The sequence below is a fragment of the Protopterus annectens genome, chromosome 4.part1 (assembly GCF_019279795.1).
Source record: "Protopterus annectens isolate FY-2018-M chromosome 4.part1, PAN1.0, whole genome shotgun sequence".
NCBI lineage: Eukaryota > Metazoa > Chordata > Ceratodontiformes > Protopteridae > Protopterus > Protopterus annectens.
Window position 1 is genome coordinate 338,500,671 of NC_056734.1, and position 26,388 is coordinate 338,527,058.

A 26,388-nucleotide genomic window follows, 5' to 3' on the forward strand; every position below is an offset into this window, starting at 1 on the left:
GGTTTTATACATGCAGCACACCATGCAAATGTGGTATTAAAACAAGACAAAGTTGATAACAGGATGGGACACAAAGTCAGTATGTAAAACACAACCTATTGCTAGTACACATCCAAAACTTATATCAAACATCAACAGCATTAAAGTTTTATCTGACAGGATGGTTACCTTAGTCTTTTTGGCCACAGAAGCAGATTGCTAGAACTGGGGTCATTCATCACACAACCACCTGCATAAAAATGCACACTGCTATACATCAGTTACCTAACACATACAATGTATGATCAAATCTATATTATTATCCTGAAATTGTTGGGGAAAAATAACTGTGACAAACACCATACTGTGGTTTTGGGGGTAGATGAGTAACTGTTATGGCAGTTACAAGGGGGCACTCCTGTTTTAGGGACTGGGGGAACAAACCACATTTACTGTTAGAATACAGACAATTCTGAAGTCAGACACTGCAATGTGTAGCCTCACTTTCTAATGTCTGTCTTGAATAATATACCAGTAATCTGCTGCAGTAGAACTGTATGAATGTTTCATGCACAAGGTCTACTAATTGCAAATGGCCACATGATAGTAAAATAGTGTCTATAGTCACGTTAATTTAGTTTCTGTATAACTGCACCACTATTTATTTGCATACTCTACCAAGTTCATACATACAAAGGATATGTCATAATATTCCACATGCATATAGTATAGATTAAGGACCTACCTTGCAAATGCAGTGGTTGACACAACTGTAGTTTAGGACTGACTCTGTCTGATGCAAGCAGTGCACAACCAATACATGGATAGGTACAGGCTGTGTGAGCTGCCTGGCATCATTTTTAATATATGCATGTGAGTAGGAGAAAGGTATTAGTCCCTAGGTCCCTAAGTGGTCAGTGAATGTGCTGTACATTGTCTCTTAGTCAGAGCAAGGGCATACTGAGCACACCTACATCTGCTTACAGGGACAGCAGCACGGGGTTCCTCTTCCCAGTCCTCCTGTGACTGGGACTATAGTGACCTAGGAATTGGTGGAGGGATGTGTGTCCCTTCCCCTTGGTGATCCTGCTGCAGCTGTTTCCGCAGGATCAGATTGTGCAGCATAGCACATATTGTGAGCATCTGTGTACATGTGCATGGAGTATACTGTAAGGCTCCCTCTGATATATCTAGACACAGAACTCTGACTTCAGAAGCCCAAACACATGCTCTACGATGTTCCTAGTTTGTGCGTGTATCTCATTATGACATTCTTCCATGGGTGTGTATGCATTTCTGATGGATATCATCATCCATGGTTCTAGGGCATAGCGAGCATCCCCCAGTAAATGACCCTGTGAAATGTCCCCCTAGGAAACATCTGATACAGCTGTGATGTTTGCCAGATATGAAAGTCGTGATAACTGCCAGAGTTGCCAACAAAAACACATTCTAGATACTCCCCTGGGCACTGCACATGAATTGGCAGTTGATGGAGTGGTATCTCTTGCAGTTAATGTAGATTCTACCCTGCTCAGCAGGTAGTCCCTTGATGTATACATGAGTGCAATCTATGGCACCCAGTACTTCAGGGTAGTGTGCTACATGGTTGAACCATTTCATATTGCTGGCCCTCCCATTGGGGAAAGGGGAAAAGTTATGTGCTCAATGGTATGTAGCAGCATAGCATCCAAGAACTGGTGGAGTATCCTGGGTGCTGATGCCTGTGACACCCCCATCATGTACCCAGTTGGTCTTTGAAAAGTACCTGTAGCTAATATCCTAACTACTACACATACCTTAGTTTCTACTGGGATGGGTTCCCCTCAGTTGGCTCTGCCTCTGAGCTGATGGTGGCAGAGCTCACAGAGTTATTGTAGTATGTCCCAGTCCCCCCTTTAGCACTCTACAATCTCCTGCTCATGTAGCACTTGGAAGGTTACCCTGGGTCTGAACATCCATCTTCTTCTAGCCCTAGGCCTATTGTCAGAAGCACCAGCAACACTGACTTCAGCCTCTAGCACATACAGATGAAAAATAGCTGCGGCAGCCCCTAGCATTATCTCAGTTAAAATTTGCAAATCTTTACTCCAATGGTCTTGAAGTATCAAGGGAAAATCAGAATGTAGGCTGTATGCATACTTTATACATTTCTTGAGTAGGTCCACCATGTGGGATTGGCTAATTAAGATGCAATTCATCTGCATAGGGTCTAATTAACAAGATTTAAAGGTCTTACTTCAATGAGCAACAGTGCACTGTGTGCACCATGACACAGCAGAGCACAGCTGTATATAATAAAGGTTAGCCATGTCAAAAGTTTATAATATCATCCCTGTTGTCATGACACGGACAGAAAATGTTAATTACTGTAAGTTACACTTTATGTGTATAAGCTGCAATGTCGGAACAGTGTTAGAAAATGTGCCACGCACTGTAGTAGAACCCAGGCCCATCTACACTCCAGTCCAAAGCTTAATACCCACTACCACAGGAGTATTTACACAAATTTCCATCACTTGAAGCTATTAACAGAGCGCAGCCTCACTTACCAGGTTTGCATGATGCCCAGGGGTGTTCATCAATATTAATTGAATAAATCCAGTTTCTATTTTTAGATGTATGGCTAATGCCTGATATGAGGGTGCTCTGGTTGTGCAAAGAAGGTACGCATTGCAAAACCATTTGCAGAAAGCAGCACACTCTGCAAACACATGCATTACACAAAAACAGTGACCTGACCCCCCCCCCCCATGTCATAGACATTGACTGGAAACATAAACACCATGTAGGAGCCTACATGAAGTGAACATCCTTACATGGGTCCTGATTTTTGTGATTCAACAAATCCATTAATTTTCCCACTCATTTGCGTAATAACCATGTTGACAGCCTGGAATCTACATGGTTAGTAACCATAAACTGGGCAACAGCATGGGAGCATGACTTTGAAAACACAAGGCAGGGTATTACTTTACCTGTTGTAACAGTACATTATACTCCTCTTTGACATGATGTTTTTGCTAATCATATTTGAAACCTTTTGCCCGAAGCAGTCCACTGTGCAAACATACGGTAAAAAAATACATTTAAATTTATAGTAGTCTGACCCCCCCCCCCCCCAATGCTTTCTAACATCCACAGTGGAATCTTTACCCTTTATATGTATGTTGTTACCATTTCATTTAAATTCTGTCCATATTTCTGGACTTTTACATGCCCTCGCTTCCGTGTAATCTCTTGTACATGGATATTTTCTGGGTATACTACCAACATGGGCACAGAGTCTACATGGTTGTATTTAAGGTTGTTGACTTGCTTCACCATGTTTTCTCACTTCATGTGCATACATTTCAGCTACTTACCCTGAAATTTAAATTCCACAAAGGTTTTCATAATTGCACATGAGTGTATGTGACTGCATGCCGCTACACAGAGCTTACTGAATCTAAAACACACCACACCCGTGTTCACATATCTTCATGATGCTCACATGGAAAAAAATGAGCATTTTAGCTTTACTGAATTCCTCCCTAAGTGTATACCAGTCTGAGCCAACAGACAACAGAAGCATAACTCACACCTTCTTACTCCTAATTTTAGTTTTCTTGTTGATTTTTTCTTGCAGCTTTAAATACTGAAGGGGATTCATAAAGGTTACCACACTTAGTGTAATCTTTCGGAGTGACTAGAAAGCACAAATAAATGTGGTAGGGATGTTCTGGAATACACCCCATGTACATATAGTAAATATTATGTGTAGGCATTTTTGAATCTGGTACTCCAGCTGCTTGGTCATCTACTAGCACTTCAGGGTACAAACTTTACGGTGGACTTACACTGTCTCAAGCTTGTAAATCTGATAGTGTCTGTCACTGGTGATTTTCTTCCCTGCATTCTTATTACTTCTTTAGCATTTGTTTACTGGGAAGTCTGACTTGGAACAAGTCAATTTTCAGCTGAGGCCCAGGGTGAAACACTACAGACACATCTTTGCACTGTGGGAGGAAACTCACATGAATGCAGGAAGGACATGCAGACTCCACACATAAGATAACCCAGCCAAGAATTGAACAGGAGAACCTCTTGCTGTAAGACAGCAAAGCAAACCACTACACCACTGCACCATCCAATACTTTTATACCAATTTCCATGTATCAAACCATCTGTCAATTCATTTGCCCATTTTCAAAAATGGTGAATGGCAGAGCTGTAGTAAACTGGGAAAGGTACACAAATTTTAACAAACCCCATCAACACTCATCCTCTCATTCTAAGGGATTTCTAGGTGTTATAAAGTGAACTGAAATGCATGATTTTTATAGTGTATCCTGGTCAGAACAGGCCTCCTCCAACTGAGCCATGTCTGGTACACCTCCCTTGGCGGAGACATGGGGAATACTGACAAAATGCCCATACTTTCAGATATCTGGATACATATCCCTAGTGGTTATTAGCTTTGTACAGAGACTTGTATGCATATCATACACACAAATTCTAGAGAAATCGGGGATACCTGATGTTCTTATATCTGATAATGGTCCTCTATGCAGTAGTCACGGATTCTGCCAAAGGGACAAGTAGAGATAACTATCTAAATAGCTGTAGCAAAAGCTATACAGTTTGTGAGTTTATAGTTTTGGAATATGGGTATAGTCTATTGCAGGGACTGAATCTTTCAACAGCTCAACTGCTGCTGCTGTGCAGAAGGTTGAAAAAGAGATTATATGCTTCAACTATATCACTGATGCCTGAGAATTAACATATCATAAAGCAAATGCTTGGGGAAAATCAGCAGAGATAGGCAGAGACAAAAATACTGCTGTGATTGAAACCATACAAGTTCACCAGATTTATAGCCTGGAGATCAAGTAAGAATCCTAAAATCATGGGATAGTCCACACTGGCTGTAGCTGGTACGATAGCCAAATCAGGAATATATGTATGTCATAGAAAATATGGCAGATTAAATGGAATAAATCACAGACATCTGTATAAGAAAGAAACATTAGTAATGAAGTTCCATAAAGATGAACGATCACACAAAAAAACAATTCCATTCGCACAAAAATAGAAGTTATGATAACTCTGTTGGTCAATAGTTGTATAGAGACTCCTGAAATTGCATCTCTAAACAAAGCGGCAGTGTAGCAATAAATATGTCAGATGCAAAAGGGCTGTCCAATATAAACAGTCCTGTTAAATTTTCTAGATATAAAGAAAACTGTTGAAGAAACCAATTTTATATGCTGACTGTTCCAGAGTGACAAAGAATTAAAGGAAATGGAAGATTTAATTGTTAAAAATAACTTTTTCCAATCCATATTGACGTTTTTATTTTGATATAAACAGCTGATGATATTCTGAGTGCAGTGTTAAAGTTAAGCTATAGTGATCACTGTAATGTAATGCATTCTACTTTTTTCATTTCTCCAATTCTTTTGGGTTTCTAATACCATGACAGGAATGGACCCCCATTCCTAAATCAAAGTATGATTAAAGTTCATGAAATTAGTATTGTTTCAATCTTTGATTTCAGCCAGAAGTACTCTTCGCAGCACCCGCGTTATGACCAGTAATGACTCCTTCTGCAATTTGTATGGGGTTACACGTGTTGGTAACATGTCTAAATACGACTGTAGATTATTTTGTGTAAGACCCATTGCTCCTAATACTATTGGAACTGTCTGGTTATCTTTCTTCCACATTGCTCATGTTTCTGCCTGCAAATCCTGATATTTTACAACTTTGTGCCTCTCTGTACGCAAGATACTGTAGTGACCTTGTGTAGTGATTTCAATGAAAAATGCTACTTTTGTCTTCTTTTCATGGACCACTATATCCCATTTTCTAGCATCTATCTTTTGAACTGTTGGTAATGGGTGATCCCATGTGATGTAGACTTCATCATTTTCTATAATGCTTTGTGGCTCATGTTTCCATTGTTTTTCAGCTACCTCAGTACCATAATGCTTGCACAATCCCCAGTGCAACAGTCTTGCCACTTTTTCATGCCTTTTTGTATACACAACCAGTAATGAGGTGTGCAAATGTTTCCAATTCGGTATTGCAAAACCTATATTTGTCTGTTTCTCCCACATGTTCAATAGACTTTGTAAACCAGCATGTATGTTGTCCACTATCCTGAGCCATCAATATTAACCTTTCATCTCTTGGTTTAATTCGCCTCTCCTCCACCATTCCTGCATTTGTTCCTAATCAACATGAGGTTCTTCCAGAAGTTTTTTATACCTGCGACTATATTTATGCATTTTCCACATTTCTTGCCTTCTCATCTGGTCCTTCACCTTATATTCTTTGTTTTGTTTCTTGGCACATTCAGTTGCTGCCTGATTTTTATCTACATCTGGTTTGATTTCCATTCCTGCTTGACACCAATATGCTTCTGCTAGATTAAGCAGGGAAGCCATCTTAGATTTATTCTCCTCATGTTTCAAAACTTTCACTATGTTTGGGTCTTGTGAGGTCAGAAAATATGTGTGGAGTCCCACGATTGCAGATCTATACATGTAATCAATTTCAAGGAGGCCCTTCTGTCCTTTGGAACAGGGAATATATAATCTTGGTATGCACTGATTTTTATAAATCATTTGGTGAGCATTAAACATCCTTTTTATTTTCCTATCTAATCTATCCAACACATTTTGGGGCCTGTCAATCACTCCAAAACTGTAAGTTAGGACAGGAAGAGCAAATTGGTTTATAGCTTGAATTTTGTTCCTTGATGTCAACACTGTTTTCAGGATTAATTTAAGTCCTCTAAAGTATTCCTTACTAAGATGCATTCACATTTGTTCATGTTTTATTGTTGATACTTCATCAATTCCTAAATATTTATACACTCCCTCTTGCTCAAGTTCTTTCATATCACATTCTTGTCCCAAACTGATGTTTTCTTGGTGCTGCAGTTTTCCTGCTTTAAAGGTTGTGTTTGCATGTTTATCAAGACCAAATGACATTCTTATATCATCTGAAAAAGTTTTGACAGGCTTGCAGTTGTGCTTTCAGTTCCTCATCTGATGAGAATACAGTTTTAAATCATCGACAAAGAGAAGCTGAGAAGTCTTTACATTTTGTTGTTTTCTAGGAGCCAGGTTATAGCCATGGCCTAAGCTGTTAAGTAGACAGTTTAATGGGTTAAGGGCAAGACAGAATAACAACAGTGACAGGGAGTCACCCTGGAATATCCATCCCCCTTTGAATTTTTATCTCTGGAATAATAATTTGTTGTTTATCGTGGCTTAATTGTAGTTCACATGTGTGTACCTCTGTATATATATATATATATATATATATATATATATATATATGTGTGTGTGTGTGTGTGTGTGTATACATGTGTTTGCAGATAGCTACATACTGCTTGTAGAACTCATAGACAGCACTATGCATTCAGTGTTTCATTTATGGGTTCAGTTCAGAAAACATACATGGTTTGCTTGCAACCTGAGGGAAACTGTTAGAGTTAGATTAGGACACTTGTGTGCTATGAGACAAAATGAAGACCACAGTTAACAAAAAGTACAGGATCGACTATCAACAGAAGAAAATAATGGAAACCAAGGGAATGATCTACATAAAATAGAAAGAAAACTTACAGAACACATTGCGAAAATAGGGGATGAGTACTGTAATAATGTAAAGTGTAAACATAAAAAAGATGATTAATCCAAAAGTGACATATTTTACTGATTCACCAGTGACAGCCTTGAAGAGGATCATAAAAAGAAAATGCAAAAGGAGTGCAACAGCTACACTTAGAAGCCAGCTTGGTTGGGACGAAATAGGCCAGCCTGTAACTGGAGAGAGAAATGTGAGACTGGGGTGCCTCAACCTTCAAGTTTTAGCATTGTGCACATTTTTACCACTGGTTAAGGGGATGCAGTCATGATGGCAGTGAGAAGGATAAAGCCCTAACTATGGCTCAGATGACCCAGACACAATTAGCATTTCGGGCACCTGATGGAAAGGCAGGGAGGGATAGGCATGACCATCCTGGAGGTAGAGTGGTACATGGCCATCTCTTGATGATAATCCCTAGTGGAGGCTAAGGATGTCACCAGTAGAGACATGGTCAGTGGGGAGTGGTGGGCCTGGCTGAGCTGCTATGAAGATGGGGCACTACACCACACACCCACACTGCACAATTACTCAAGGACCATACCACAAGGCCATAAACAGGACAAGGGAGGAACAGGGTAGGCCAAGTTAGACTTTCATGGACAGAAGCTCAGATGTGGTGAACCCCTTGGTACATGATAACCCTTAGCAAGTACCAGAATAAGTCTGGGGCATGGAGTAGATGGAATATTCAGGGTGGAAGAGGCATGAGAGTTAGGCCAGTTACAATAACAGAAAGGTGGGAGAAAATGCAAAAAAAATAGTTGAGGAACTAGAGAATAGTGAAGCACAATTAACAATACTGCAGGAAAAGCTCTTTTCTCTTATTCCATCACCAAGAAATGGAACAGCCTCCCCCAGAATATCACCTCAGCTCCATCTATATCGCTATACAAAAAATGACTCAAGTCGCACCTCACACAATCCTGGCTATGTCCTTGCATCACTTAGATCCACTCCTCCTCCCTCCCACTCTTACTACCCATTTTCTCACTGTATCCACTCGATAAACTGGCATCCCACATAGGATGACTTCTTGATTTGCACATATTTTCTGACAAAAAAATCATCCATCCCTTCCAGTCCTTAAGTGTTTAAAAATAACTGCCTGGCTGACTGGCTGCCTAACTGATTGGCTGTACACTCCCACCTTCTGAAACAGTTTGTGAGTAAAACACAGGAGGCTGCTTAACCAAAAGAAGACCTGATGATGCTGTAAATTCTTATGTCCCCAATACGTCTTGGGGCTTACATAACTGATGACCGCTTATAACCTCAACCAGTGAAGATGAAAGGGCTGGTCTCCGCCAAATGATGGTTATATGTGGCCAGATAATGGTAGATATCACTAAGTCCAAAACAAATTAGATGAAAGGAAAATGAAATGTTTGCATCTTAAAGACAGAGGAGTAATAACCACTAGTACAGTTAGAAAAGTCCTTGCAGCCCAACAGGTATTAAGGCAATGCATTTCAGAAGTAAAATGGAAACCCATGCCCATGACTTGTTTTCAGATTTCAAGTCCAAAAACACTTAGTGTTCAGACTATCCAGGAAGGAAAACATGTTACATTCACTTAATTGGGATAATCAACACACCTAGCAAGACATGTAGAGTTAGTCAATCAGCTTCTGGTAAGTCATACTTTTAGGAATACTACAACTACATACAATCTGGGACTCTTCCAAAATAAGCCCTATTTTATGCTTATTAGCATTTCTATTTTGTATAAGTCTCAGAGGAGTCTGGATGATGAATCCTTCATATATGTAATTAATCAACCATATGTATGACTCAAGTTAGGCACTACCGAAGAGAGCTAACTACCAGGCCAATGACAAAACTAAATTAGCTTATGCCATATTTGTAGATTTAGGGTGCCGCTGCTATTATTTCCCTGCTATTTTGATAATATGTTTTGGAAGTTATGACTTTTGAATGATACCAGTCGTTCATTTACAACTGAATATGCCAAGATATCTCACAACAATTTAGGAACAGTGTTTGCAGTATTAGGTCTTTTGGTAAAAGATGGAGTCTCAAAAGAAATGAAGTCATGCTTTGTCAATACTATCAATATATTAAGTTGAGGCAGGCTGTTACTAGGAGACTAAGTACATGAGTGTTTGAGAGAAAAGAGTAGTATGATGCAGCACAGTTAAACAGAGTCATAAGAAGGACATCTGTAATGCAATGTATTTGTAGTATACAAAGTGCTGTAATTGCACTCCAAACTGGGGGGGGGGGTGCAAACTTATTAAGCATATTTATTTATTGATTGATTCGTTCATTCATTCATTCATTCATTCATTCATTCATTCATTTACACTGTGTTAACCAGGTTAGGAATATAGTGCTACTAGCCAATGGCCAATGGCCAAGGTGGCATTCATACTGACAAGGGGAAGTTTATTCAGGACACCAAGAAATTGCTCCTATGGACTAACAGTGACATAGCACACTGTATGCTAATATGGAGGATTCACAGTGTGAGGACTGTAGACACTAAGCTGATTCAGAAGCTGTTTTTCAGCAATGATTGTCAGTAATTCAGGAAAAAAAAAACATCAGGCCTTCCTTGCAAATGGATTATGCTACTGTGTTAACTCTGCAGTAGGGAGAGTTACCAGACCAGATTTTTAAGGAGATGATCTAACAAGATGAACTAAGGTGAAAGTCAGTGGCATCTTGAAGAGATGTAATGGATTGTATAGAAAACAATGTTATCAAATATAGACAATGAGATGTTAATATTGAAATGCCAGTGAAATCTCTTCTCAGAAGTGGTTACAGGTAGTCACATGTCTTTTACAGAATTGGAATGAATGGAGATGGCTGATTCCAAAAGATCAAACCAGTCATAAGACTAAAGTTAAAAACTGATAAACAAATGGGTAGACATGAAATATGGGACAATCTCGTTGTCCATCTGGAGATAAAAACAGTGGATGTAAGAGTTTTAATTATTTTGGGTAAAGAGACATTTTGTGACTTGATTTTTGATAATTGTCTTTTACTCAAAAAGTATTTTTTAGAAGACTGCATGAAAAGCACTGTTATTTCTCCCTGGAAGAAGTTTTTTTTTTTCAGCACAAATATCTGCAATAAACAGAAATGACCTAGCCAATTCAGAACTGATGTAGATAAACATGAGAATATCTTCTAGAAAAAAGTTATGTAAAACTTTTACTGCCTTAAAAAAGACAATGGATAACAGAGGGATTTGGATAGGTGAGTCAAGCATGCACTGAATATAATTGATGGATGATTGCAGCATATTCCTAGTGCTATCAGTGTTGCAGGAGCTAGAACCATATTATGATACTGTGGACAACCAAAAACCTGCTTTATCTGTGGTTATGAAGGACATTTAAAAGGTCAGTGTGAAAAAAGAAGTTTTGTCCAGTGTAGACAGAAAGATCATACAGTCCAAAATTATAGAGCAGAATTTATTTATTTAATATTTGTTGACTGGGAAAGTCAGACAAGGAGAGAGCCTATTTTCAGCAGAGTCCTGTGGAGAAATATCCCAGATGCATGTCTTTGGAATGTGGAAGGAAAACAGAGTACCTGGATGAAACCCATGCAAATGCAGGGAGAGCATGCAGACTCCACACAGAAGGCACCCCAGCTGAGAATTGTGTCACAGAACCTCTTGCTGTGAGATGACAATGTTAACGGCAGCACCACTGTGCTGTCTTAATGTGACATATGCAAGCAAAATGGATATTTTTGGATGAATTGTGAGGGAATAATGGGAATAAGTATACTACTGAGGACACCGGTCCCTATAAAATAATGTTTCTTACAACAGTTCCTGATATTCAAGATGTTGATGAATTTCCAGAAAAAAAAACCTTTATCATCATGCTAATGTTAACATAGTTCAAGAAATTTAATTTTTTTTGTGAATAGTATTGATGTTTGAGACATGAGTGATGATGTTTTAGAGGATGATGTTATAAATGATGACAAAGAGGATTGCGGAGGTGCTACTACTAATAAAGCTGACATTAATGTACAAGAGGAATATAAAACTGTTTTAACAGAAGATGTAAAGGCAGAAAAAAATTCCAGATGGCAAAAAGTGATGGGTAGATATTCTATAGGAAATAGGGTTAGTGACAGGAAAAGATAGATCAAGTTATTAACTTTGCAAAAAATGAAAAGAATAACTTATCTTGTGTATCCCTAAAAGTTACCAGCATTACTAATGAAATACATTTACTAGTTTGTTAATGGTATCATGTAATTTAAGCTGGTGTTATGTGCTTATCAGACATCAAAAGGCTAAATCGTGTCCAGTTTAAATTTTTATGGGATAATGCTATATGATGGAATTTCTGTGTAGACCAATGTTCTGGTTCGTCCATTTTAATAAAAGGAAATTATGGCATAGATGTGAGTCATATGATTGTCAAAGTGGACATATTTCTTTTGCAGCTGTAAGAAACACCTATTAGAATAATTGTGATATATGCTTTCATGGATTCTAAAAAAGAGCTGATTTAATTTGTTTATTATTATCTTATACTATTGCAATTATTTTATTAGAAGTTTTGAATTTCAGCTTGTAGCAACCAACAAGAACATCTACTAATCAAAGATTTGAAGGATGTGATAAAAATTGGACAGTTGACATTGGGGAGGAAAAGGGATCATACATACAAAATGCCTTCTCATACTACTGAAATAGATTATATTTTGCATTCAGATAATTTGACTGGAAGACAGGGAAGTAAAATAGAAGCTATATTTTCAGAGCATGATGGATTATGGGCTATTGTAGGTACTAATGCTGGTTGTGTATGTATGGGAACGGAAATTAAATGGACTACATATGGATATGACAGTATTATGAACATTAACAGATCAATTATAGTCCAAAGATCTAACAGATTTTATACATGCTTCTCAGACAGAGCAGTGTATTATTTTTAAACAGAAATATATGACAATTTGTATAAATGTGGAAAGAAGAGGTTTACAGGCAACCAACTATAATTATCAAGAGAGTACATATATGTTTGCAATGTTGCATGATAACAATAATGAATATTTAAACAAAGAACAGGAAATCTATGGGACAGATAAGGGTAGACAAAAACATTTTTTAAAAAACTACAACAAAATATAATGCATGGTATTAAGGAAGAAATGAGCCCTTTTTATGAAAAAATAAAAATAAGAATGTTATGTTAATGAATTATATTAAAAATGAAACAGGAGAGAGAGTGAAACAGCAGACAGATATTAGATATAAAGTATGACATTTTTAGGGAAAATCATTTGTTAGTAATGATGCGGATAAAAAAATTACATGGAATATAATCCCTTTAACATGGGAAGGAAATAATATTTTAATGAACATTTTTATTTTAGAACATAAGGATGCTGTGAAATCAGTGAATGATAAAACTTCACTTGAGTTACATGGCTTAGCATTTTAATTTTAAAAATCAATGAACAAGCAGCAAAAACAATGTTTAGTATATTGGGTCAATGGATGAAAATGCCATGGTTTTCAGAATGATAAACTCTGTGAGGGTGTTATTAAATTATTGAGGGAAAAAGGTGATAAACTAAAGTTAAAAAATTGGAGTCTGGTAACTTTGCTGAATTCATATTATAAACTACTTAAGAAAACACTGCAAACCAGATTCTACAAAGCTCTGTGTAAAATTTAGTGAGGGTAATATTTGACATACAAAATAGAAATTTACAGTATTTCTTAATCTTTATAAAATAAGTAATATCATAGATTTGCAAGACATGTCAGAATAGCAGGTTGTGATGTTGAAAAAGCATTCAATAATGTGGCTCATTACCAATTCAATAATGTGGCTCATTACCAATTATGAGGTATTTTAAAAGCTTACAATATAGACCCAGGAATAACACAAGTATTCAGATCTGCATATACTAATAATACATTAAATGTTTAGGTCAATGACCGACTTCTGGAGGGTATACATCATCAGCTGTGGATGAGTTAAGGATGCCTTGTCAGTAGTATTTTATTTGACTTCATTATGAATGCAGTTGCAAAACATGCACAAAGGGTTTTAGAAGAGGGCAGATATAGATTTAACCAAGTCTTGCATATGCCACTAATTGTGTCTAATGCAGATTACATCATTTTAATAACAGAAATGCTCACTGTTTGGGAGAAGTTATACAAAGATTAAACTATTATTTAAAGTAGATTTACATATAAATTGGAAAAAGAGTAAAGGTTTCAGCAAAATTGACAAGAGATATAATATTTCTTTTACATGTACAAAATTTTAGTTATTACGAATGAAATTTGATAGATTGGGACCATAATGCAGCAATGGTAAACCACTTTCCATAATGTATTGTGCATTAGTAGGTTGTGGAGTATGTTGCGGTTGTTTTGTTAAAAACAGTTTATTTAATTAACTCTATTATTTTAGGTAAATTAAGTTATCTGGTCAGTTAAAAATGTTCCTAGTGAATTGGAAAGTGAATTATTCCAAATTATCATTGCTGTATTTTGCGGATCACATTTAAGCCTTATAAAAAGAGGGATCATACATAATAGGGTAGAAAATGGGGATTAAATATGAAACATCATGCATTCATTTTGGCTTCTTTGTTGCTTAGTAGAATGCTTAATATTCTTAACTTTCAACAGGATACCTTGATAGATGAAGACATTATAAAAATTTATAACAAGTGAGTTATTGTCTGGGTTATGTTTATTTTTCCTTTATATTTTTATTTTATTTACCACAACACAACAAGGTAGGCCAGTTTTTGGTAATCCACGTACCTTGGCTCCCCTGGCTGAGGCACTGGGGCCCAGCATGTCTGGGCTGCAGCCTGGTTGCACCCCTTCTGCTGCTCCTGCACTACCTGCTCCTTCAGGTAGTTCCACCCCACAGGCTTGGAGTTTTCCCCCTGGAGTGGAGGCAAAGGGGATTACTATGTCACCCATGAACAAATGCCAGACATGGTGTTTAGTCTTGTACCGCAGACTGCCTGCATATGGCTATGTTGGATGGAGAGCATTGTGTCCATCCTGGTGGGGCAGTCTGTTCCCAGGTGCTGGTGTTGACCAATGCCTCCATACAAGCAATGAAGGTACAGTGCTAACAGTCCCATGGGTGAGGACTTGAGTCACACTGTTACCATGTCTGACATCCATGGGACCTGGATCCCAGCACCCCTCTCTAACCAAGGTATTCACTCCCTTGTATGTCCAACACTGTGTGCTGTCTTGTATGTCTCATCTGTCTGCAAATGCTTCCTCACCTTTCCAACTTACCTTCCCCACAAATACTTATGCCCCTTCCTCAACATTCCAGTCTGTCCTCCAAAAAAAACACAAAAAAAAAAGGCACCTGTCTAGAAAAAAATGTTTTCACCCCATACATAGCTCTCCATTTTGCACACATCTCCTGTATCCACTGGGCACACTTAAGTTGGTTCAACTGGCTTCACAATGCACTTATGTTGTCATCACCCATCTCTCTGGGGGGTGACAGTCCAAATTCAGCTAAAAATCTTTGCAAGTGAACAGTTATTGCTGTGGAAGAAATGGATAGCTATGGTTCTTTCCTATACATTCCTACCTTCCTTTCAATATGTTTTCTCCCTGCTTGTATCACATTTCACCACTTTTCTATCTCCAAAATTTTCTTTTAAGAATCAGTGAATGCACAGCATCACTCAGCTAAGCTAAATGGTGTTTTGTTTTTACATGTATGTGCAATTTCACCTACTCCTTAATTTGAACTCAGTACCATCTAACTTGAACAATAGTTCATCAACCTTCCAAACCAAATAGCCAGTTAATTAGCACAGGATTTTAAGCAAAACATATTGTCATTTTCTCACCATTAAGTGTGTTTATACGATGCTGCCCACTGCATCACATCACACAGCAAATCTGCTAAAAGATTAATGGAAAAATAGGAATTTAGAAAAATGCATCACCATAAAGCCATACACAATAGATTTAAGTGAGGTATATGACAGCAGTTAAGTGTGCAATTAACTATACAACATGTAAAAACACACCTGCTGAATTACTGACTCTGTAGCTCATTCTAATTGCTTTGAAAATTTATTTTTGGATCTCATGGTCCTGGATTCAAATACAGCTGCGTCTAGCATTTAAAATACATGCATGTACACCCCCATTATACATTGTGATATGTATTACTGTCTCATCACCTATTTATCCAACCAAAGCAGTATAGACGGAATGTCTGCTTTTAAATAATAGAAGCCAAGGACAATATGAATACATTTTAACCATTGCTATTATAGCCCTAGAAACTGCATAGAATGTCAGGTTATCCATTTTCATGAATTCCCAGAGGAATTTGAAGAGTGTAATTCAGATGTGGCCCAGTAATATCAGACTGCAGTCCACAAAGATTTGCCAGTGATATTACAGACAACCAGTAATATACATATATGGAGGTCATGCTAGAAGCTAGAGTTGCCAGTACACATGTTCCAGATGATTACCATGACATAACACATGACTTGGCAGTTGTGCAAGTGGTTGACATAATGACTAATGTACCTCTATCTTGTTCTGGGACACACCAAGCATGTTGCCTTTCAGTCTGTTAATGATACCTTTGGCTAACATACTTACCTTAAACACATACCTTAATTTCCAGTGGGATGAGTTTCCTCAATCTGGCTCTGGCTGTTCATCAAGGCTGCCACAGGTCCCACAGTTACTCTTCTGTGTTGTCGTCCTACAAAGTCTTCAGCCTCTCTGTCTATGCCTATTGCCAGCAGCAGCAGCAACAGCTTCAGCATGTAGCACACACATCTGTATGTAAAATGTAGCTGCTACAAACATTCTCTCTTTGCTGATGTCATATTTTTACATCACTAATTTCCACCCCAACATATGAGAAAGGAGATGAAATCTACATTGATGCCTTATGTCTTGTTGAGTAGTTGCACAGGACTGGCTAGTTATACTGCAAATCAGCTGTGTAGGCTGCATGTAGCATTTCTGAACCCAGAGTAGTTCAGATGCAATCAACTGCTAATGAGAACCATCATAAAAAGCCAAACTTGTAGCTAGGCAAACCAGTGTGTATGAGTTACTTCTTATGTCTAACGCATTGACACATTACTTGTACAGTAGTATCTTTTAACGGAGGAGTATTGTACTCTCTGATAGCACACTGGTAGCCTTCCTTTTACTAATAAGCTTGCTGCATTTTACTGTCTTTTTTTTTGTTGTTGTGTCTTTCGGCTTTTTCCCGGTTAGGGGTTACCAAAGCGGAACTCCGGTCCACTAATGATTGGCAGTAGATTTTTACGTGCCGAGTTGCCAACCCTCAAGCACAACCTTCAGGGAAGGTACGCCCATTCATGCATGTCTCCACACAGAAGATGCTCTAGCTGAGAACTGAACAGGACAACGTCTTACTGTGAGGTGACAATGCTACTGCAGCACCACCACTACAATTTGGAAATGCAGAGTTTCAGTTTGACCTCGTCTGATTTTATTAAACAGCTTACGAGAACATACTGCTCTTACTGCTTTTAAATTGCTTAAGTGTACAACTTCACCTGTAAAATATGCATGCTGTCTCAGTCATTTCCTAATTAGTGTGCAGTTGTAGGTTTGTTTACTTTAATGAAGTAATGACCTTTTACAGGTAAACTTGCTGCATTTTACTGTTTAAGGACGACACCACAAAAACAGTTGAAAAAAAACAAAGATGCAGTCACCTAATATAGCAAGCTCCAAATACAGGCCAAGTGGTGTATATTCCAATGAAAGGTGTTCGTGCCAACACCAATAAAAAGCGAACGACTAGACAAAGATTTTTTGTAAAAGACCTTAACGCCAAGTTTATTTAAACAGAAACATGCGTTTTCGCTGAAGCTACAGCCACAGCTTCTTCAGAGTTTACAAATAACCCGCCAAGCTGGGTTTTTATTTTCACGTCATTACGTGTTTCCAAAGGCAACAATTAAAGGGCTATACTCATTAAAAAGAAGTTTAAAACAATTAAAACAAACATCTCGAGCCACTTCAAATTAATGCACCATTAATCATAATGTGTTCTGACATGGTAAAAGGTGTAACCTCATAAAATAAATATTAAATCCTTCATATTACATAAACAAGTCATACAAATCATGAAAAATAACGTAACATTGCTTGTTAACTAGACGTGCACTTCCTCACAATCGCCCAGGACCTACTCCAGAGTACTTCATCCATCCCAAACAACCCACCACGTAGCTCCAATTATGAACTCCTTAAAAATTAAGTGTTTTAATACACACATTATGGGACTTATTTTGGTTTGTAAATTTAATAAAGGTGCCTTAACTTAACCAGGTTTATCATATAAAAACCAAGTCACAAGAAGAATACTAGTCTACCTCACAACTATGATAGATAGTTTATGACCCATGGTTGTTCATGTTATTAACAAAAAATATTTTCCTCAACAGTATCGACTAAGTTGTTGGTATAGCGAATCTTATATGGTAACTCTATCCACCTGCAAATTCCTACATTTTTATAGTTTTGTTCCTCGTTGTTATCAGTTAGAATAATAGCCATATAGTAAAAGGTCATCTGTTAATGGTTATCTTTTGTAACTCTTTAGTCTCAATATACAGGTTATATTACAATGCTCGTTCAGGCCATGATATGAGAAGGCATCCAACCTCAACTGCCATTCTAGTTCTTTATTCTCTAGAAACAATGATGTTGGCCCTCCTCTTCCTGTATTAAGAATTTGGTCAATTAATGTAAATTCAAAACTATGTGCTACATTTTTTGTGCTATGTTTTGCTAAAGCATTTTCGATATTCTGTTTCCTCATGTAAAGCGTGTTGTAAATTCTGTCCCTCAGCCTTCTATCAGATTTACCTATATAGAAGGCTGGGCAACAATTACACGTTGCCAGGTAAATAATAGAGCTTGATTCACAATTTAGTTTTTGGTTGATACTAAATTGTCTACCACGAATACAGAAGACACTTGTTGCTTTCACAAGATGGCAATAATTACATTGCCCACATTGAGAGGATCCTTTCATTTTAGTCATAGAAATAGATCCATTATGTCTCTGTAGTAAAGCTTTCAAATTATTCCCTCTTCTATATATAACCCTTGGTTTATTTCCTAATTTTTCCAGGAGTTGGTAATTATTGGCGATAAAGTACCAGTTTTTATACAAAATAAACTGTATTGACTTTGAATCAGTACTGAAGGTAGTAATAAAACTACATTCGAAGTTATTCGGTGTATGGTTGTCATGGTCAACTATATTATTACCGCTAATACTTAATGCAAGGGTTGACTCTCCACTTAAAACCAATGTTGAATTAACAACCATATCTGGTACCTGCTTCTCCGGTAAAAGTGGGGGATTATATCCCAAGGCCCTTTTAACATTAACCTCCTGGAATAAATCCTCAAACAGGTGCACTGGATAATCTCTATTAGTGAACATAAGTTTTAAAGAGTCACATTCCTTCTGAAATAGGACTTCTGTACTACAAATCCTGGACGCGCGGATCAACTGACCCTTGATTATAGCTTTCTTTTGTTTGTATGGGTGACAACTCTTAAAGTGGAGTAAGGAGTTACAATAGGTGGGTTTTCTGTAAATACTTGAAAAATATTCACCCTTTGATAAATCCTTACTTAGTTTAATATCCAAGAAATCAATTTCTCTCTCAGAGAACTTTGATGTAAACCTTAAAAAAGGTGTGGTGCCATTGATAACGGACACAAATTTTTCTGCATCATTCTTGTCACCCACAAACAAAATAAATATATCGTCCAGGTACCTGGTATAGAATTTTACTTTAGCTTTCCTTGAAAGATCGTTGAAAATATTTTCCTTCTCCCAATGTGCCATAAACAAGTTCGCCACACTGGCCCCACAAGGGGACCCCATAGCGACCCCTTGCTTCTGCAGAAAATATTTACCGTTAAAAGCAAAGTAGTTAGATGATAGAATTATGTCCAGTAACTGGGTAACTACATTGATTTCTTTTTGTTGCTTTTAATTCCATTAACATAAGGGAAATCCATTCAACTGCCTCTAAATGAGGAATGGACGTATATAAGTCTATTACATCTATTGTTAGAAAGTTAACAGCTTTGTCATATTCAGTATTCCTTATCTTATCAAGAAAGGTCCAAGAGTCCTTGCAAATATAAGGTACTTCTTTTAGGTATTTTGAAAGGATAGTCTCCACTAACTGGGCACAGGGTATGTCAATGAAAGCCGACTATCTATCAAAGCCGAAAGGGTGGCTTCCTTACATCCTTATGAATCTTAGGGATCCCAAAAATTACAGGGGTTTTAGGCATTTTGATGTCTATATAGTTGTAAGTGTCTATATCAATATCCCCGTTCAGAAAGAGATCCCTAAAATAACTTCTATTCCTCATATGTGAGGTGTTTACTTCATTTAAGGATGCAACGGAATATGCTGGCCCTTCAAGTATGGTCTCCATAATGTTGTCATATTTACATTTGTCAAAAATTGCTAGGCCACCACCCTTATCTGGTTTAATAGCCCTTACCTGTGCCTTACTTAACCTGTCCAATTCCAAAAGTTGTTCCTCGGAATCATTCTTACACGGATCACCAGAAGGATTAGATCTTGCTGTATTATCCAAACCACCCATCAGGTCACCGTTCGCTTTCGGTGCGGCTTCCATCCGTTGGTGAAGGGATTCAAGCTTGTCAGTCATTTTATCCATCCTTGTTGTTGGTCAAGACTATCATTGACTTAAAATTTTTTGTCAGGAAGTTAAATTTAAAACTCCTTTTTAATAAACACCAACAAGGTAGGACTAAAACTTGCGAGTACATACAATCCACCTCTGCATACAGGTTTATTACTTTTTGAGAAAGTATGTGAATTAGTATGTGAATTAGATTTAAGACACTTAGCTTCTAATAAACACAGTAAATTTAACATCATTAAGAATGCTTCCGAGAAACACCTCACATATGAGGAATAGAAGTTATTTTAGGGATCTCTTTCTGAACGGGGATATTGATATAGACACTTACAACTATATAGACATCAAAATGCCTAAAACCCCTGTAATTTTTGGGATCCCTAAGATTCATAAGGATGTAAGGAAGCCACCCTTTCGGGCTTTGATAGATAGTCGGCTTTCATTGACATACCCCTGTGCCCAGTTAGTGGAGACTATCCTTTCAAAATACCTAAAAGAAGTACCTTATATTTGCAAGGACTCTTGGACCTTTCTTGATAAGATAAGGAATACTGAATATGACAAAGCTGTTAACTTTCTAACAATAGATGTAATAGACTTATATACATCCATTCCTCATTTAGAGGCAGTTGAATGGATTTCCCTTATGTTAATGGAATTAAAAGCAACAAAAAAAGAAATCAATGTAGTTACCCAGTTACTGGACATAATTCTATCATCTAACTACTTTGCTTTTAACGGTAAATATTTTCTGCAGAAGCAAGGGGTCGCTATGGGGTCCCCTTGTGGGGCCAGTGTGGCGAACTTGTTTATGGCACATTGGGAGAAGGAAAATATTTTCAACGATCTTTCAAGGAAAGCTAAAGTAAAATTCTATACCAGGTACCTGGACGATATATTTATTTTGTTTGAGGGTGACAAGAATGATGCAGAAAAATTTGTGTCCGTTATCAATGGCACCACACCTTTTTTAAGGTTTACATCAAAGTTCTCTGAGAGAGAAATTGATTTCTTGGATATTAAACTAAGTAAGGATTTATCAAAGGGTGAATATTTTTCAAGTATTTACAGAAAACCCACCTATTGTAACTCCTTACTCCACTTTAAGAGTTGTCACCCATACAAACAAAAGAAAGCTATAATCCAGGGTCAGTTGATCCGCGCGTCCAGGATTTGTAGTACAGAAGTCCTATTTCAGAAGGAATGTGACTCTTTAAAACTTATGTTCACTAATAGAGATTATCCAGTGCACCTGTTTGAGGATTTATTCCAGGAGGTTAATGTTAAAAGGGCCTTGGGATATTATCCCCCACTTTTACCGGAGAAGCAGGTACCAGATATGGTTGTTAATTCAACATTGGTTTTAAGTGGAGAGTCAACCCTTGCATTAAGTATTAGCAGTAATAATATAGTTGACCATGACAACCATACACCGAATAACTTCGAATGTAGTTTTATTACTACCTTCAGTACTGATTCAAAGTCAATACAGTTTATTTTGTATAAAAACTGGTACTTTATCGCCAATAATTACCAACTCCAGGAAAAATTAGGAAATAAACCAAGGGTTATATATAGAAGAGGGAATAATTTGAAAGCTTTACTACAGAGACATAATGGATCTATTTCTATGACTAAAATGAAAGGATCCTCTCAATGTGGGCAATGTAATTATTGCCATCTTGTGAAAGCAACAAGTGTCTTCTGTATTCGTGGTAGACAATTTAGTATCAACCAAAAACTAAATTGTGAATCAAGCTCTATTATTTACCTGGCAAAGTGTAATTGTTGCCCAGCCTTCTATATAGGTAAATCTGATAGAAGGCTGAGGGACAGAATTTACGAACACGTTTACGCCATGAGGAAACAGAATATCGAAAATGCTTTAGCAAAACATAGCACAAAAAATGTAGGACATAGTTTTGAATTTACATTAATTGACCAAATTCTTAATACAGGAAGAGGAGGGCCAACATCATTGTTTCTAGAGAATAAAGAACTAGAATGGCAGTTGAGGTTGGATGCCTTCTCATATCCTGGCCTGAACGAGCATTGTAATATAACCTGTATATTGAGACTAAAGAGTTACAAAAGATAACCATTAACAGATGACATTTCACTACATGGTCATTATCCTAACTGGCAACATCAAGGAACAAAACTATAAAATGTAGGAATTTGTAGGTGGATAGAGTTTTTATAAAAGATTCATTATATCAACAATTTAGTCGACACTGTTGAGAAAAATATTTTTTGTTAATAACAAGAACAACCATGGGTCATAAACTATCTACCATAGTAGTGAGGTAGACTAGTATTCTTCTAGTGACTTAGTTTTTATATGATAAACCTGGTTAAGTTAAGGCACCTTTATTAAATTTACAAACCAAAATAAGTCCCATAATGTGTGTATTAAAACACTTCATTTTTAAGGAGTTCATAATTGGAGTTATGTGGTGGGTTGTTTGGGATGGATGAAGTACTTTGGATTAGGTCCTTGGTAACTGTGAGGAAGTGCACGTCTAGTTAACATGCAATGTTACGTTATTTTTCATGATTTGTATGATTTGTTTATGTAATATGAAGGATTTAATATTTATTTTATGAGGTTACACTTTTTATAATGTCAGAACATATTATGATTAATGGTGCATTAATTTGAAGTGGTCCGAGATGTTTGTTTTAATTGTTTTAAACTTCTTTTTAATGAGTATAGCCCTTTAATTGTTGCCTTTGGAAACACGTAATGACGTGAAAATAAAAACCCAGCTTGCCGGGTTATTTGTAAACTCTGAAGAAGCTGTGTAACGCTTCAAAAAACGCATGTTTCTGTTTAAATAAACTTGGCGTTAAGGTCTTTTACAAAAAATCTTTGTCTAGTCGTTCGCTTTTTATTGGTGTTGGCACGAACACCTTTCATTGGAATATACACCACTTGGCCTGTATTTGGAGCTTGCTATATTAGGTGACTGCATCTTTGTTGTTTTTTTTCAAGCATTTTACTGTTTACAAATTGGAAATACACTGTTTCAGCTTGACAGTCTGAATTTGTTAAATGGCTTACTAGAACACATTGCTGTCTCTGCTTTTAAATTGGTACTGAGTGTTCTCATCGATGTTTGACCACTGTGCTGTTTCAACCTGTGTTAGATTTTACTACTTAGCATATTTGAGTGCCTATGCTGTTACTGCATTGTGTGGAAAATGAGTGTTTTTACTGTAATTTTATGTCCTGCCACCATGTTGCTCAGTTCTGTTGGCATGCATTACTAAGTGGCAACACATAGCTGGAAAAGTTTACTGGCAATGAATTACTATGCATTCTGTGAAATTAGGTGGCAATAGGCTGAATTTTATGTTACTGAACAGGGTGACTTTCTTATTAATTATCACTGCTTGTTCCTTAACTAATCTGTTTAATTATGTACTACTTAGCTAAACTACTTAAATTGTAGTATTTCTTTATCTATCTCTTATTCCCACTTTTTTACTTCACCTACCCCCTTTTCTGGATTCATATTAACATATCTCTCTCATTTTCTTACAGTCCCTTAACCACATTCAAAAGTCCAACAAAACAAAACCAAAAAAAAAACTGAAGCAACTCTCTGCATACAAGAACACAGAGAGCGGAACCCCATACAAACCAGTAAAAGCTACTGCAAGTCATACTTTTATCAACAGACTGTGAGCAGTGTAGTCTGTTATAATCTTCTCTCTGTGATACTCCTACTGATTCTTCTGCTGTGCACACTACTGGACCCCTTCCTCCCATTTATTGTAACAAGTATATATAATTTTCCAAAGCTTTGCATTTTATTTTATATTCTTAAATTTAATTTATCTTATATATTACATTTATTTTATATTCTTATATTTTATTCTCCCATTTATTGTAACAAATATATACATGTCCAAAGCTTTGCATTTATTTTATATTCTACCCCCCTGATGCTTTACTAAATCTGCTTTGCAGTTTACATAGATAAACAGACACCTTTAAGTACTGAGCTGGGCTAGATGGTTGATTTTTTTCATCTCACAGCTTTCTCCAAGTCCTGGTTTATAGCCTCCCCCCTCTCTTTTTCTCCTAACATAATTCTATTGTTAGTTTCCTAGCCCCACTAAACCTGTTTTCTCACAGCTTTCTCTAAGTCCTGGCTCTTAGTCTCCCCCTTCTCTTGGTCTCCTAACATAATCATATTGTAAGCTTCCCAGCCCTGTCAATCCTGTTTATCCACTCCCTCTTCCTCTTGAGAGTTTACTTATTCCTCCCCTGAGCTGTGATGCCATTTTTAAATACTAAAACCTCAACCTGACTACACTCTGTTTCTCTCTGTCCCACAGGCATCCCTCAGTAGTGTGCACAACTGCAAGTACCATTACCTAGTGTAATAATTAGAAATCACATTCTGTCAACCTATACATACAAATCTGCTCCCCTAGACTGTTGATTTAACAGCTGTATTCCACCTACAACAGTTTCCAGTTCTTACCTGCAGTCACTGATTACATCTTTGCTCACCTTTGCTGGGGGTGCTCTGGCTGCTCACTTCACCCTTCGGGCTCAGCCCGCTCTCCTACCCTACCCCCAATTACCATGCACTCACACTACCTGCACACGTATCTACCCTCAACCCCTCCCACAACTCCCAAAGTCCAATCACCATATACTCCTCCCACCTCTCACAGTTCTATGCTACAGATACAAATCCCAACTCTGGAATTGTAGATAAACGTACTAAGCTGGGCATTAATCCCTACATCACTCAATGGGTTGCCAACTGGCTTACTGAAAGAACCCACACTGTAAAAGTAGCCAAATCCAAATCCAACTCCAGACAAGTGACAAGTGGAGTACCTCAGGGTTCAGTCCTGGGACCGCTCTTGTTTGGCATCTACTTCTCTGAAGTACAGGGCAACACTAAGGGACTCTGGCTAACAAAGTTCGCAGATGACTGCAAACTGGAAGCCATTATTGAATCCCCAAATAATGTTTATATTCTACAAAAGGGCCTTACAGAAACAGATGTTTGATGCCAGATCCATGGGCTCAAGCTCAATGCCAAGAAATGTATAGTTATACCCTTTTGGAAAAAACATGTACCCATGAATTACCACATAGGTGGCAGTGCACTAAACACCAAAATGTGATGAGACTTAGGGACACAGGTGGACAGTGGTCTCACCTTCGATAACCACATTGCCACAACAGTCAGGAAATCCTTCTATGTGGCACACCTCATAAGTAAGGGCTTTTCAACCAGGAAAAAAGTGGTCATTGTCCCACTGTACTCATCCCTCATTAGACCTATTATAGAATACAATGCCCTGTTTGGTAGGTACCTCTCAAGAAATCTGCAACAACTGGAAAGACCACAGAAATACCTCACTAAAAGAATCACTTGCCTAAAGCAGATGCCCTATGCTGACTGACTAAAAAAACTCCAGCTCTGTCACATATCATCTACTCAGAGGTGATCTCTGTTTAACATACAAGGCCATGTCAAACTCAGAGCTGTTGGACATGCTACACTTAAAGAAATCCTAATCCCTCAGAGCCACACACTCCAGGGATCTAAACCTTGTCATCACAATGAATAAAACATGCTGGAGGGATAGGTTTCTGACCCAGATACTCCCCAGACTCTGGAATAGACTGCCCATACATGTCAAGCAGAATGCCTCTTTGGCCCTCTTCAAAAGGAACATTGATGATTGGATGGGAGATAGGAAATTCACCCCGGGGATCATGTCAGTCCCCCTGCAAGACAGGGGTCCAGGGAAGTAAATATTGTGGGAAGAAATAGCCAGGGAATTGTTATGGCTAGGGTTATATAGGACCTAGGGCCAATAGCCTAAGACTAACCTATGAACCTATGAACCTATAAACCTATGAACTACACTATGTCCCATTCCATACTTCGCCTAAATTTAACAATACTCTTAGCACTACTAACTACACTAGGTTACTTAACACAACTCCCTAGCCCCTCCCACACCCCACCATCACATTACACATCCAACTTCCAACACAC